The sequence below is a fragment of the Cryptomeria japonica genome, chromosome 1, assembly GCF_030272615.1.
Source record: "Cryptomeria japonica chromosome 1, Sugi_1.0, whole genome shotgun sequence".
NCBI lineage: Eukaryota > Viridiplantae > Streptophyta > Pinopsida > Cupressales > Cupressaceae > Cryptomeria > Cryptomeria japonica.
This window is the reverse complement of record NC_081405.1, coordinates 492311233-492326851: the sequence shown is the minus strand read 5'-3', so window position 1 is coordinate 492326851 and position 15619 is coordinate 492311233. Positions and strand designations below refer to the sequence as shown.

Sequence of the window (15619 nt, the reverse complement as noted above, 5' to 3'; positions counted from 1 at the left end):
GCTTGCAAGTATGATAGTGGAATTTAGGAATGAGGATCATATAGTATGTTAGGAATTTTATTTGGAATGTTAGTCAAATAATATTCTAGTTGATAATTATAAATGCATGTGTAAAATATTGTTGAAATTGATTATTTTAAAAGTAAATATTGCAAGGTTAATTTTGTTTTTAATTGTTGGCATGTTGTGTTGATTTTTATGTAAGAGTTTCATTTCTTATTCAACTTTGTAAGAGAATTTGTGTATGAATTGATATCTTAAATTTTATAGAAAGATTATATATGAAAACAAATGATTGCGGAGTTTTATAATAAATGATTTATAGAAAATAATATTTTTTGAAGGTTTTGTAAATTATAATCTTGTGTAGATTTGATTATGGGAGAAATTTAATGGTGAAATATGCTTAACTCTTCAAAAGTTTTGATGTTTTGTCTTTACATGACAACCACTTAGAATATAATATGTTTTAAGTATGTCATTTATAGTCATGGGAGATTAGTTTTTTCTTAAGATTGTCTGAAGACTAATCAATGTAATATGAATTGATGGCAATTATCTCAAAACACTAGAAGGAGGATCATCTTATTTCTCACTTCTTTATTGATCTTATGTATGAAATATTTTATATTGATTTTAATAGTTGATGCATTTTACAAGAAATGAATTTATTAAATTGAATATATAATAGATTTATGATGTTTCATTGAAAGTTTTTATTAAGTTTTGTGCGCAAATTTTATATTTCAAGATTCAATAGTATGTACATGTATATTTTTTTAAGTTCAATATTATATTATATATTTCATGTGTATCTCATTCAACAACATAGAAATGTTACTATTTATAAATGTTTTTTTTTAATTTAGTAAAATAGATTCTTCTTTGACATAGAGTTGTATATAATTCATGTATATCTTTATATATGCAGGAGTTATTTGTTATCATGGATGTCTTTGACATAGATGAACTATTAGGTGAAAATCCCCCACCACAACCCCCTCCTCCTCCTCCTCCTCCACCTCCACCACCACCACCACCACCACCACCACCACCACCACCCCCTAGATTGGATGAAATTCATTTAAGAGAACGAATTAATGAAAACCTACAAGTGATTGAACAAAACATTGCTGCTATCCAAAATGAGCAAGTCACACCACCCCATCTTGTAGACTTTGCAAAATCAATGCAAACTGTTGTCGAGTCAGTTAGATCTGTTGATTCTCAATTAGATCAATTTCATAGATGACGACAAGAGTTGTGTGCTTTTTATGCTGATGGTTTAACTTATAGGCAAATCACTGATTTGAAAATAACCAAAGCACATTTATGTCCATATTTTACCAACCCAAAAACAAGAGAACCAATGCAACCTAACCAGAAAAGAATTTCAATTAGGTGGTGTGTGCATCTAGAAATGGCTAGATACTTTTGGGATAGATGGTGGATAGTTTTTGATTATCCACCACATCGTAATTATGAGGTCCCTTTTTATTTTTTGAAGAAATTATACTGTGAGTTTGTAATGAACCAAAAACCAAATTATTTTGATATTAAGTCATTCCAGGGTGTTGGTCGTGGAATGCCATAGCATAGATTAGGGGCACGGAGTAATAATCCCCTACCGGATCCACCCATAGTTTCACTTGTTACTCCATCGATTCCTGTAGATGTCCAAAATACATCATTCATTTGGACATTAGATGCTTTGACTTCCCTCACAGGTAACCTGAGTGAGCAAGCTGCTCACATGGCATCTGCTCCTCGATGGATGCCACATATGTGTTCGAGTTGTCATGAGACGTGTGTAGGTCCTACTACTGCTGCAGGATCTACTTTAGTTCCAGATGAGCATGATGCAGCAGATGATAGTATGATGACATCTTATATGGATTTTCTTTGCTCGGATATTCATCTTGACTAGGTATATATATATATATATACATGTACACATGTCAATCTTTTTATACTTCATTAAATATAGGTATAAACTAAGTGCATCTCTTTTTTTATACAATCTAATACTTCATTAAATAAATTTTGTTTATGTAGATAAGGACTACACCTAATATTAGAGTCAATATTGCATCTACTGGAACACAACTCGGCACACCTTATGGGGTATACTATAAATTTCTATCTAGACATTGCACTAGATCTTTTTAAGTTAATATGTTATCATCGTATACTATATAAATTTTCATGTTGATACATTGAATGCTTCTTTCTCTAGGATTCAGGTCATGAGGGACCCTCTACATCACATCGAGAAGAGGGTCTAACTATTGTGACACCATCTATGGTATGTATCTTATAATTCTTAAATTAAATATGAACTCTTACAATATTGTAACTTAACTTGAAATTATTTAGTACACATATATATGTTCACTAAATATGATTTCATTAAATGCATGTATGCAGGTGGACACTACCATTAGGATAGGTTATCCTCATAATTTTGATCAAAGCCAATTTGAATGCACATCGACATCCTTTGAGGTATTAATATGTAATACTTAATTTGATCTTATTTTGACTCTTAATTTAAGATTTAATTGGACACTTTGAATTTGACCTTGTACAGGAGTTAGCTAGCACTACATTTGGTGTTGATACTGCACAAGATACTGCTAGAGGAGATACTGCTAGAGGATCTGATGAGCATATGGTAAGTTTGTAACTTAATTTATGAATTCTACTATATTTGATAAATGATTCTTTTAATAGTTAATTTCAAGTAATATTTTAATATTATTTTTTTATTGTACAACATGAGACAGGTGGATCTGGACCATGTCCCGAGGACAAGAGAGATACTGCTAGAGGATCTGATGAGCATATGGTAAGTTTGTAACTTAATTTACAAATTCTACTATATTTGATAAATGATTCTTTTAATAGTTAATTTCAAGTAATATTTTAATATTACTTTTTTATTGTACAACATGAGACAGGTGGATCTGGACCACGTCCCGGGGACAAGAGAGATACTGCTAGAGGATCTGATGAGCATATGGTAAGTTTGTAACTTAATTTATGAATTCTACTATATTTGATAAATGATTCTTTTAATAGTTAATTTCAAGTAATATTTTAATATTATTTTTTAATTGTACAGCATGAGACAGGTGGATCTGGACCACGTCCCGGGGACAAGAGACCACGAGATGTTATTGATGATAGCACTTAGATTTTACTGTTTATTTGGCTTTGATATGTACTTTTTTATGGAATTTACACATTTGTTTACACATGCACATACTTTATATATATGGATAGTTGCATAATAGGATTAGATCATATATATTTTGTGCATACTTTATATATTTTGTGCACATTAGATATTATGTGGAGTGAACATCATGTTACCATCTAGACATATATATGGATTAGATATTATATGGATTATGTGGACTTGAAATTTTACTGTTTATTTGGCTCTGATATGTACTATTTTACGGGCTTTACATATTTGTTTACACGTGCACACACATACTTTATATATATGGATAGTTTCATAATAGGATTAGATCATATATATTATGTGCATACTTTATGTGTATTGTGCCCATTAGATATTATGTGGACTTGAAATTATGTGCACATTAGATCATATATATTGACTTGAAATTATGTGGACTTGAAATTTTGTGCATACTTTATATATTATGTGGACTTGAAATTTTATTTATGGAAGTTGTGCTTAAACAACTTTATAGGCATTATGTGGACTTGTAATTTTATTTTTGGAATTTCATTTAAATAGTTCTTGTGATTAGATAAACTAAATGTGCATACATCATGAACTAAGTATCGAAACATATCTTATAATTATAACATATTCTAAATTAAAAAGTATCATTTAACAAATATAATGAATAGAACTTGATTAAAACATAATTATCTCATTCATAAATTTGACCAATAGTCTCTCATTTATGTATATTGTACACAAAATGTAATCAAGAAGACATATCTAAAATAAAATAAATAGTCTATTTAAATAACTTTGTTTTCATTGATGCCTTCTACTTGTGGTAGACCTGAAACAAAATTTTACTAGATTCATTCCGTTATACCATCTGCATCCTCTCTCTTTTGCAAAGCATCTATAATTGTCTCGTGCTCTTCCATAGAGAGAGTCCATAATTGTTTATTAGCAGGCTTGCCACGATATCTATCCAATTTTATATTAGTTGCCACTACCAAATGAGAGTAATGTATAATCTTCTTCTCTAATTCATAATCTTCAAATGCGGGCAATCCATTCTTTCTTGTTAGATTTGCATAGCCAAGTGCCAACAACAACCACAGATCCTATTGGATAGTCATAACCATCATCATCTACTCGAGGAGTAGTTAGCTTATGTTTTGGCTCTACACATCGAGCCAACCAATACTCTGTCCCCTCTTCATTGTCCTTTGGTGCAACAACAACATAGACATGTCCTATGCACAAAACAATTTTATTTTAATATTTAATGAGAAATAAAAACAAAAATATACACTGTAAGATTTCATAAATTTATGTACTATTTAATAAATCAAAACAAATTTCAAAAATAATTTTACCTTGTTGTATAAGATCTGAAATGCGATCATAGTCATTTGATGCAAACATTTGATCCATATCTTCATTAGTTCTTTCATGCGGATCATTTGCATCTATGGGTGTCAATGATCTTTGTTGCCATTCTTCAAACCATTCTTTATTCTCACAAAATTCCCAATCTCCGGAAACACAAAATTGACAAAAGCAAGCAAGTTGCCTTGTGAATATAGTCCATGTGTTTGAATTAGAACTCTTAAACGAATGCCATTTAGCTGATCCAATGATGGTATTACAATCATGCCGAATAGGAATACTATCTTCCTCTATCAACCAAAAGAAACGTCGAATTGCAGAGTTTTCAGTTGATCCTTTTGACAACTTTGAATTGCACCAATCTACAACTGTACGAGCATCTCTGAATTTCACTGCATCCTCAAATTTCAATTGTTCTCTAGAAAGAGCTCTTTTTATACAGGCACCGGCTCCATCGTGTTCCCCCTTACCATGTCCCGCTTCAAAAAAACTCCATAAATGTTGGACATTGGTTATCTTGGGAACTTTGCATAGCCAATAAAACATTTTTGCATTTTTGAATTGTCCAGTGCAGTTATCTGACCATATCATACGTTGTTTCATGTCAATTTCTCTTTCCTTAAGATTATCATAAAATACCTTGAAGCAATGTTGGACAAACTCTGAAGAGTGTAATCGATTATCGCTAACATAGAAATGATACTCTCTCAAAAATTTTCTGTTATCTTCTGTACTGTCATGGTCATGTCTATATATAATGTGCACAAATATGGCCACTTGCACTGAGTTGTAGTATTGTGATTGAGTTTCCTCTTGTGGTTTTAGAGTATAATTTTCTGCAAAATCCACAACTAATACTATTGTTCCAACTGGAAATGTGTTCTTGCATATGCGAAATTGTCCATCAAGCCATCGGGCATGTTGGGAATGTTTCACATATTTTGGAACAATATGAGTTTTAAACTCACTAATAAATGCATTCACACTATTCTGTTCTGTAATCAATTCTAAACGTTTCCCCATCTTTCCATCCTTTAGAGGGTATTCTATATTTTTAAATCTCCTAACATCAACCATTTTTTGTCCAAACTCAGATGAAACATGTTCATGCAAACATTCACCTATCGAAGAATAGTTCCCACATAAATTGCAAAGACCATAAATGCATGAACTGGAAAGAAATAATTGTTCATTAGGTGGTTTACAAAATAAACTTCCAATAAAATCTTTTATAGTTTCAGGTGGAACATAAACACCACAATCCTGCACAAGATCATTACCATGTAACATACAACAAATATATCGAAAAACATCATAATAGTAACGAAACTGGACATGAGTTTTACAACAACAAGATATTCTTTGTTTATTGATTTTAACATACCAGGGTTTGCATTTTTCAAATGATCTTTGACTAATTCGTAAATTCATTAACATAGATTCATCACTAAATTTTTTAAAGAATTCAGTTTGAGTCATGTCAAGAAGATGTTTTGGATGAGGATCATGAATTTTTGATCCCACCCTTAACTTTAAAACATCTCTAGCATTTGATGAAACTCTAGTGTTATCATGCCAAAATTTTGCAATTAATTGTTTAGTTTCATCATTTAATTTCATGTCCGACCTTTGAAGTCTACCACTAAAACTCCAACAATGGTTTAGTGGATCAATTTCAATTGTGTCTCTTCTTTTGGCCGCTCTTGACAAGGTTCTACAATGTAAGTTCAAATAGTCACTTATATCACTTAACATTCTTTTACTAACAATCATTTTGTCAACTATAGCAGTCGTTATAACTCTATGTGTTGCATTCTTATCTTTAGATCGACTTGTTTTTCCTATAGAATCGATGGCACTGGCAACAGTAGATACAACTTGCTTATATGATTCATCTTTTCTTTTTGGTTTTGCATAAATACCTATTTTTTTCATGACTTTACACATTTTTAACATTTTTATTAATTGTAGCATTAATTGACATTGGAATCCTAACTTTTTATTATAGAAAAATTGTTTATATAATCTATTTGCATGTGTTCTAATTTGTCTCCAAGAAACTAACCCATTAAGATTATCTAGCACATTGCTATCAATAGTAAACAAATTACATTCATTTTCTTTTAGAGAGGGTGGTGTAATATTTTCAATTTTTATTTCTTTTCGTATTGGTGTATGAAATTTATATCCAGCTTCATTTAAATCAGCAATTTGATTGGCATCATAGTCATCGGGATTTAAAAACATACCAGGATTCGCATCCACATCAACATTTGCATCAACAATCATACCCGTGTGTGGTTCTACATTTCTTGCATCCATCATGATGTCTTCAATGGTCTCATCTACAATGGGCACTGAACTAGATGCTTCAGAAGTGTTATTCAATTGTCGTTGTTGTGATCTTCGATCTCTTTGGCATTTTGCCTCCTTCTCTCTTTGTGCTTGAATTTCGTCCACTGTCATTGTCCTCTTTTTTTTCTTTTGACGTTGCTTAGAACCCATTTTTACAAACTCGTCTTCAAAAAATAATATCTTTTTACAGAGTTCTTCAAAAAATCATGTAAAAAATATTAAAAAGTACTACCAAATGATGTAAAAAATCTTTGTCAGTACGGATTTCAATGATAGTGTCGTAAATCGATGCAATCTATCTTGTTTTTTACAGTAATGGTTATATAGAAACGGGGGCCTGTTATTTAAATAACGAGCCCCCGTTTTAATAATGGGGGCCCGTTATTTAAATAACGGACCCCTGTTTTTAAAATGGGGGCCCGTTGTTAAATCTAACGGGCAAAAAATGAAACGGGCCCCTGTTTATAAAACGGGGGCCCGTTATGCAAAATTTGAATTCACAACCCGCCTCTTGCCTCGGGATTAGGCTCGGGATAGGCCTAGGATGGCCACACTTGAAACATGAACCTGCAAATTCAAAGCTCCATGAATGAAAGCACAAATATGATGAAATGAAATAGTTTACGTGCCTCTAATCAGAGAATTTTTATATGAAATTGAAACCCATTTCAGATTATACTATCTAGATTCTAAATATGTAAATTAAATTAAAAATTGATTATTTTAACTATTTTTCATTTAATTTATACTAAATCAGGTTCATAAATTTGAAATATTAACTAATTTTCTTAATTTAATAACTTTTTTATTTTAATGAATTTTGAAAAAAAAATTATATGTCATCAATCTACACAAAATTCTTTTCAATTTAAAATTTTTTTTTTCAAAAAATGCTAAGTTTACGTCAAATTATGTGGGTCGTACACGTCAAATTTTTAAAAAGATAATTACGGCCATTAAAAAATTAATTAAAAAAAAATATTTGAAAAAAAAATACAGAAAAATATGCTCATCAATCTTTAGTGTGTTACAAACCATTTCCCAAAATAGTTTGAGAAAATAATTTTAATTGTGTCAAAAAGTGTGGGTCATACACATGCATGGTATGGTCCTGAAACAGGCATTTTTAAAACATAGTTTTTAGAAATCCATTCAAAAAGTTATTTTTTATTATGTGGGTATTAAAATAAATTATATATTTGAAAAGTACACTCAGAGAGCTATCTTTTATATTACTAACTTTTTCCAAGATTCAATCTCTAAGTGTTTCAAAATTTAAGCTCAAGTGAGACAAAATCTGAAAAACAGGGAAAACACTTCCACTTTTTGGCCAAAAAGTGGACTCATCTTCTTGCACTGACCCTTTTGAAATTTAATTTTCTAGATCCAGTGAAGACTAATTCACCCCCCCACTCAGTCCTCCTCCTTGATTTCTGCTAACAATTGGTATCAAAGCTAGATCCTCCAGTAGAAGCTTAATTGCTTGAGGAGATTCAAGATGGAAGCTCAAGGTATTGTTTTCAAGAAGGACAATCCAAGGTTTGATGGAAGCAACTATACAGTATGGAAGAGCCGGATGGAAGTGCACTTGAAATGTCTTGGAGAGGATTATTGGAAGATCACTAAGAATGTCTATTTGGTTCCTCAAAATGGACCATCTACTCCTGATGAGACTAAGGAAGCTGAATATAATGTTAGAGCTAATGAAGCATTTCTTAGTGCCCTGACTGATTTAGAGATGACAAATTTAATAGGACTTCAAACTACACATGAGATCTAGGAGAAGCTTGAAATGCTATATGAAGGTGATAGTCAAGTGAAAGTTTCTAAGTTGCAAAGTTTGAAAGGAAAGTATGAAACATTGAAGATAGGAGATGATGAGAACATACACTCATACATGGCTAAGGTAAATGAACTTGTCCTTGGTATCAGAAGTGTCAGTGGAAAGATTGAGGAAGATTATATTGTTGTTAAGGTGCTGTGATCTTTGCCTCCTTCCAAACATAAGGTTGTCGCCATTGATGAGATCCAAAGTGTGACCATAGTAACAAGAGACATGTTGGTTGGGAAACTTGCTGCATTTGAGCTGAGCAAATTCGGTGAATCTCATGGAAAGTCTGAGACAACATTTAAAGCATCAGCATCTGTGTCCAGTAAGAGAAAATATGATCCCAATGAGTTCAAGATATCCAGATATGAAATAGAAAGAAGAGAGATAGTAGAGAAAGAAAGAGAATTTGATGAGCTTGAAGCATTGATTGCACGAAGATTTCCTAAAGGTGCCGCTAAGTATGATGGAAAGTTGCCTTTGAAATATTTCTCTTGTAATAAGATAGGACATTTTTGTTCTAGATGCTCGAAGAGAATGGCTAAGTATGAAAGACATGATAAATTTGATAAGCATGATAGAAATTATAGATATGAGAAGTATGAAAAGTTTGATGAGACCTATAAGTCTAACTGGAAGTTTAGGAACCATAGGAATTGTTATTATGCTACAGTTGAAGGTGTTACAGATGATGAATCAGAAGGAGATGAAATTGTGTTTATTGCCATTAAAGAGGATAGACCTATACTTGGTGATTCCGCTAGTTGTTCTATTAGGGAGAGAGCATTGGCTGCTAAGGTAGACAAGAAAGATAAATGGGCGATTGATAGCAGTTGTTCACATCAATTGACCGGTGATAAAAGCAAATTTGCAAGCTTGGAAAGGTATGATGGTGGAATAGTTAGATTTGGAGATGACAAAGCCTATGTAATCCATGGGAGAGGTTCTATTTCTTTTGATGGTAAGCATAACACTGATGATGTCTTGTATGTTAAAGCTTTGAAGCATAATATTTTGAGTCTTGGATAGATGGTTGATAAGGGTTATGATTTACATTTCAAGAATGGTAAATGCAAGATCTTGAATGCCTCTGATATAGAGGTTGCATCTAGAACTAAGACTGAAGGTAATATTTTTCATTTGAAAGCTAGTGAGAAAATTTGTTTGATTGCTAAGATAGATGAGAGTTATTTGTGGCATAGGAGAATGTGTCATGTAAACTTTGATTCAATGATCAAGATCAATTCTACACAAGTTGTTAGAGATATTCCTAAGATTGTTAACCCTGTTAATCCGGTATGTAATGAATGTCAGTTGGGTAAGAAAACAAGGATTTCTTTCAAGAACAAATAGTATACATCTGATGGACTACTAGATCTTGTGCATACTAACCTATGTGGACCTACAAATATTAGAAGTGTGCAAGGTGATAGATACTTTATGTTGCTAATTGATGATTATTCTAAGATGATGTGGGGTTGTCTTTTTGAAGGAGAAATTAGAAGCATTTGAGAAATTCAATATTTTCAAAGAAAAAGTTGAAACTGAGTCCAAATTGAAGCTGAAGTGTCTGAGATCTGATAGAGGTTGAGAATTCTTTTCCGGGTGAGTTCAACTCATTCTGTGAGATGCATGGAATCAAAGGACAACTATCTGCTCCTAGGACCCCACAATAGAATGGAGTTATTGAAAGGAAGAATCGTACTATTTTGGATGCTACAAGAACCATGTTGATTGAAGGAAATGTTCCAAAGGCCTACTGGAGAGAAGTTATTAGCACTGCAATCTATACATTTAATAGACTTCATATCAAAGGTGATATCGGTAAGGCCCCTTATGAGCTTTGGTATGGTCGTCTTCCTACTATGAAATATTTCAAAGTTTTTGATAGTGAATGTTATATTAAGGGAGATGAAGATATTAGAAAGTTTGATGCTAGAAGTGATGAAGGTATCTTTCTATAATATTCTACAAAGAGAAAAGCCTACTGGTGCTATAATAAGAGACTAAGAAAGATAGTTGAAAGTACCAATGTGAGAGTGGATGAGAACCTTGGGAAGGATATCAGAGCTTATGATGATGGTAAACATGTTTTTTTAGCTCCTATTTATCCTAAAGAGCCTAAGCAAAATGATCTGGTAGAGATTGTTAATCTGGATGTTGTTGTTATTGGTGATGATGTGTAGGAACCTAAAGATCAAAAGATTTAGAAGACCCCAAGGTATGTAAGATTGAATCATTTTGAGAATTAGATTATTGGTGACAAGAATAAAGGTGTGATGACTAGAAGAAGGTTAGTTATAGAAGAAGTATGTTTAATTTCCAAAGTTGAACCTAAAGATGTTGTTGATGCCTGTAAAGATGAAAATTGGATGAGAGCTATGGAAGAAGAGTTAGATCAATTTGAAAAGAACAACACTTGGGAACTTGTGCCTAGACCTAAGGATAACAATGTTATTGATACTAAATGGGTATTTAGAAACAAATTGAATGAAGTCGGTGAAGTAGTTAGAAATAAAGCTAGATTGGTCTGCAAAGGATAGTCACAACAAGAAGGGATTTATTATGAGGAAAATTTTGCTTCAGTTGCCAAAATTGAAGTTGTTAGACTATTGCTTGCTTATGCTGCTTATAAAAATTTCAAGGTATATCAAATGGATGTCAAATCTGCATTTTTGAATGGTGATCTAGAACAAGATGTTTACATTGAACAACCTGATGGATTTTCACTTTCGGATGATGGAGACATGGTATACAAGTTGAAGTAAGAACTTTATGGATAAAAACAAGCTCCTAGAGCCTAGACTGATATATTAGACAAATATTTGTTGAAATTGGGATTTTCTAAAGGTGTTGTTGATAGTAATTTGTACTTTAAAATTGAAAATGCTAACATTTTGATTGTTGAAGTCTTTGTTGATGACATTATTTTTTGTGGTGATCATGATATGAGTATGAGTTCACCGATGATATGCAAAAAGAATTTTAGATGTCTTTGATTAGTGAGATGAAATTTTTCTTAGGTTTGAAGATTGTATAGATAGAGAAATGTGTATTTATATCAAAAACTAAGTACGTGAAGGAATTGCTGAAGAAGTTTAGATTAGATGACTCCAAACCGTTTGGAAATCCTATAGTGACTGGTTGTAAAATGTCTAAAAATGATGAATCTCCTAAAGCTAATCAAAGCTTGTATAGATCTATGGTTCGTGGATTGTTATATCTCACTCAAACTAGGCCTGACATTATGCATGTTGTATGTAAGGTTGCTAGATATCAAGCTGATCGAAAGGAAAGTCATGTCACTTCTATTAAAAGGATATTTAAATATCTAAAGGGAGTTGAGGATTATGGTTTATGGTATCCAAAGAATGATGATTTCATGTTGTGTGTCTACACTGATGCAAATTTGGTTGGTGATGTAGATGATCGGAAGAGTACTACTAGTGGAGTATTATTTTTAGGTAAGAAGTTGGTCTCATGGGCTAGTAAGAAACAAGATTTAGTGTCTCTATCTATTGCCAAAGCTAAGTACATTGTTGCTACTAGTAATTGCACTCAGATAGTTTGGATGAAGCAAATGTTGAAAGATATTAGAATTATTCATGAAGAACCTACTGCCTGATAGACTTATAAAGCACTAAGAGAGGGGGGGGGGGGGGGTGAATCAGTGACAGCAAAAACAATACCAATTCAAGCACTGACCAGTAAAGATAGTTAACGAGCTTGTTTAATACTATGCATGCAATCCAAAATGATATTAATGCATCCACAACAAGTAAAACATCCATCATAACATAAGTGTTTATACGTGGAAAACCCAACTAGAAAAAACCATGGTGAGATGGGACTCACAAGTTAACTATCTCCAGTAATAGGTAACTAACCGATTAAGGTCTACAAAGTGCTCTGCTAGGAGTGAATCTTGTTAAAGATCCCAAAGCCCTATTAGGAGCTATACCCTGTTAGGAGTAACCTCGGTAGAGGATTTCAAACACAAACTAATGGATCACCTGGTTAGAGGATTTGTACAATGAAGCTTGTTAGAGCTTACTTGATTAGGGGATTTGACTGTTGTAGTGATTAAAAAACAATAGGTGGTGTGATCTAGAAGTAGCACATCTTGGTTGAATATATCCTCTTCTGCTCACTCAAAATTGCATCACCGACATACTCTGCAATGCCTTTAGTAAATCGCAACAACTTAACACTTCTATCTCCCATCATAAAAATAATTCATCATAATATCATTATATAGACATTAGATTTCATGTCAGCTCAGGAACTTCATCACAATTTCCTAGGTGTAGTGTATCTGGACAATCTAACATAAAACATCACAGATTACCACCAAATCTGTTGGATAGGGATAAGTCATCATGACCGGTGATAACTCATCGTACAATCAGTGAAACTAGTTGGAACACTGATACTAGTTAAGAGTTAACCTCTTCCAACTCATAGACCAAATGTCCTCCATTAGCTTCCTTGTTGATCTCTGCTAAATCTCCAAGTTGGTGTCATGTCATTCCTACATATACCAGTTGTCTACATATATCGGTTAAACACCTTCAAAACCAATTAGACTTCTCTATGCATATAATACCATTTTTTGCAATACAAAGAGGAGTAATACCAGTTTGTCTTCACTAAGATGCCTATGACAATGTGAACATATGTATGTGTATACATGTGCCATCAATGACAACACATGAAGTCATCCATTATAGTCATCATCAAGCCAACATTGCCATTTACTATGATAATTCTAATTCTATAAAGATGTCAAATAATCCAGTGGAACATTCAAAGACTAAGCATATATCAATCAAATATAACTACTTGAGAGAGCAAGTCACTGGAAAGAAGGTGAAGCTGGAATATGTATCTATAAAGGAACAAATTGTTGATATTTTTACTAAGACTTTGCCTACAGATACATTTTTCTATTTGAGAGACAAGTTAGGGGTATCCACCCCTCCTAATGAGAACTACATGCATTGAGCTGCATTGATTTGGTGGAATTCAGAGTGTTTTTTTGTTATCCAGATTGATGAGTTGGTGTTGCTCCTCTGCTGGAGCGTTCTGTTGATTTGGTTGTATTTCAAAGGGGAAAAGAGATTCATGTTTTTGGAGAGAGTCAAATCTTTGGCATTTTTTTCAAAGGGGGAGAGAGATCACATGAAAAATTGATTTGTCTATCTTGATCTTAGGGGGAGTTTTTTGATGATATCTTCTTTTTTTGCATTGACTATTTTTCACATTCATATGTTGCCATCAATGCCAAAGGGGGAGATTGTTGGATTTAGTTGATAATTAGTGTTGTTAGGATATGTTGGTTTCATTGATGCCAACATATTCTTGTGATCTATTCTAGTGAGTTTGGGAAGATTTTTTGATCTGGTTTTATAGTTTGGTTTTGCTGATCACTGTTTTGCAAAATCTGATATTTCCTTTCCTATATTATGGTATTGATCAAATCTTGTATTGATACTTTGGGATACTATCTTGGATGATCTTGTGAATCTTCATCTCATATGGTTCATTATTTGGTTCTCTACAATTTATCTTTCCTCGTGATAGTTGTTGATTGGTTGTGTTCTTGAGCTTCTAAATGTTGATCAATGAAGATTTGAAAAGTGGTGTTGGTGCACCTATTATGGATGATTCTAACATGTTTGCTGGTGTTTCCTAGTTGTGTCCTATTTGTTTTGGTGATCGCATTGATCACTGTACTAGTTTTGGTGATATTTATGAGCCAGTGATGATTTTCATGTTATGCGATATTTTTGGTGGTGAAGTGTGTTGTGGTTGGTCTTAGTAGGATTTTCAGTGGATGTGATTGTTTGGGAATTTGAATTAGGTCCATGCCATGTAATGTAAATCATAATATTGGTCCGGTGACTGATATTTATATCATGCAATGTAATTTTCATAATTATAAGTTGAGGGTTGAGGGTTTGGCCGACCTTTTTATCAAGGTTGATGATTTGTATATATAGGTGAGATGCTTATGTAATTTGTGTGTCAGTGTTGTGTCTACATTATCAGAGAGAGATGAATGTGTGAACAAGGATATATCATTCAATGAAGTGTTGAGGTTATTTTGGTGTTGTAGAGAAGACAATTGTGCTTAACCAGAACTGTCATCAGGCATTTGTAGATGCTATCATTGTCGTTCATCCTTTTGGATTGTAGTTTGAATCATATTGTAAGTTAGTGAGACTTCCCTGAGGGTTGTAGCCTTCCGGGCAAATACCTTTTGAGCAGTGAGCTCTAGGAATATGATATTGTTCAGGATGAGCCAAGGAGCAATGAATTAACCATTCCAAAGATTGTTATAACTAAATCTTCCCTCTCAAATTTAAAAAAATTACTCATGGCTAAATAGTCTACACCTTCAAAGATTGGTGCTGCTATTTGAAAAATATCATTGCCTATCAAACTAGATGGGCTATCAAATATTTTTTCAGAATCAGGCTCCACGTCGGTAATGAGTACACAATTATTTCCCTAGTTTTAAAGGAACATTTGTAGATTTGGAGGAGCGAAGGGTCACTGTGTGGGTCATCTTCTTTGAAAATTTTAAAACAAATGGTGTGGATGGCTAATTCTAAGCCAAGTTTTTAAAGGGTCAAACATAGTGGCAAATAAATCAAATGACATTGAGCCCACTATCTTGGAATGTGTGGTAGTAAGTATAAGAGATGATGGAATTGACTGAGATTGGCAAGTGCAGGGGAATAAATGTCATTCTTTGATAAGACATGTGAATAAAATTAATGTGTCGCATTTCTACTAGCAACTTCAAAGTAAAATCAATTATATTTTATGAGATTTTTTTA

The 15619-nt window shown here is 32.9% G+C and overlaps 1 long non-coding RNA gene across 1 annotated transcript; it reads left to right on the top strand.

The window, feature by feature from the left end:
* The first annotated feature begins 2426 nt into the window (after positions 1-2426).
* Positions 2427-3022, top strand: LOC131856100 (uncharacterized). Its single transcript, XR_009358225.1, has 3 exons — positions 2427-2505; positions 2591-2674; positions 2961-3022. It is a non-coding gene; the product is annotated as an uncharacterized LOC131856100 (long non-coding RNA).
* Positions 3023-15619: the final 12597 nt, after the last annotated feature.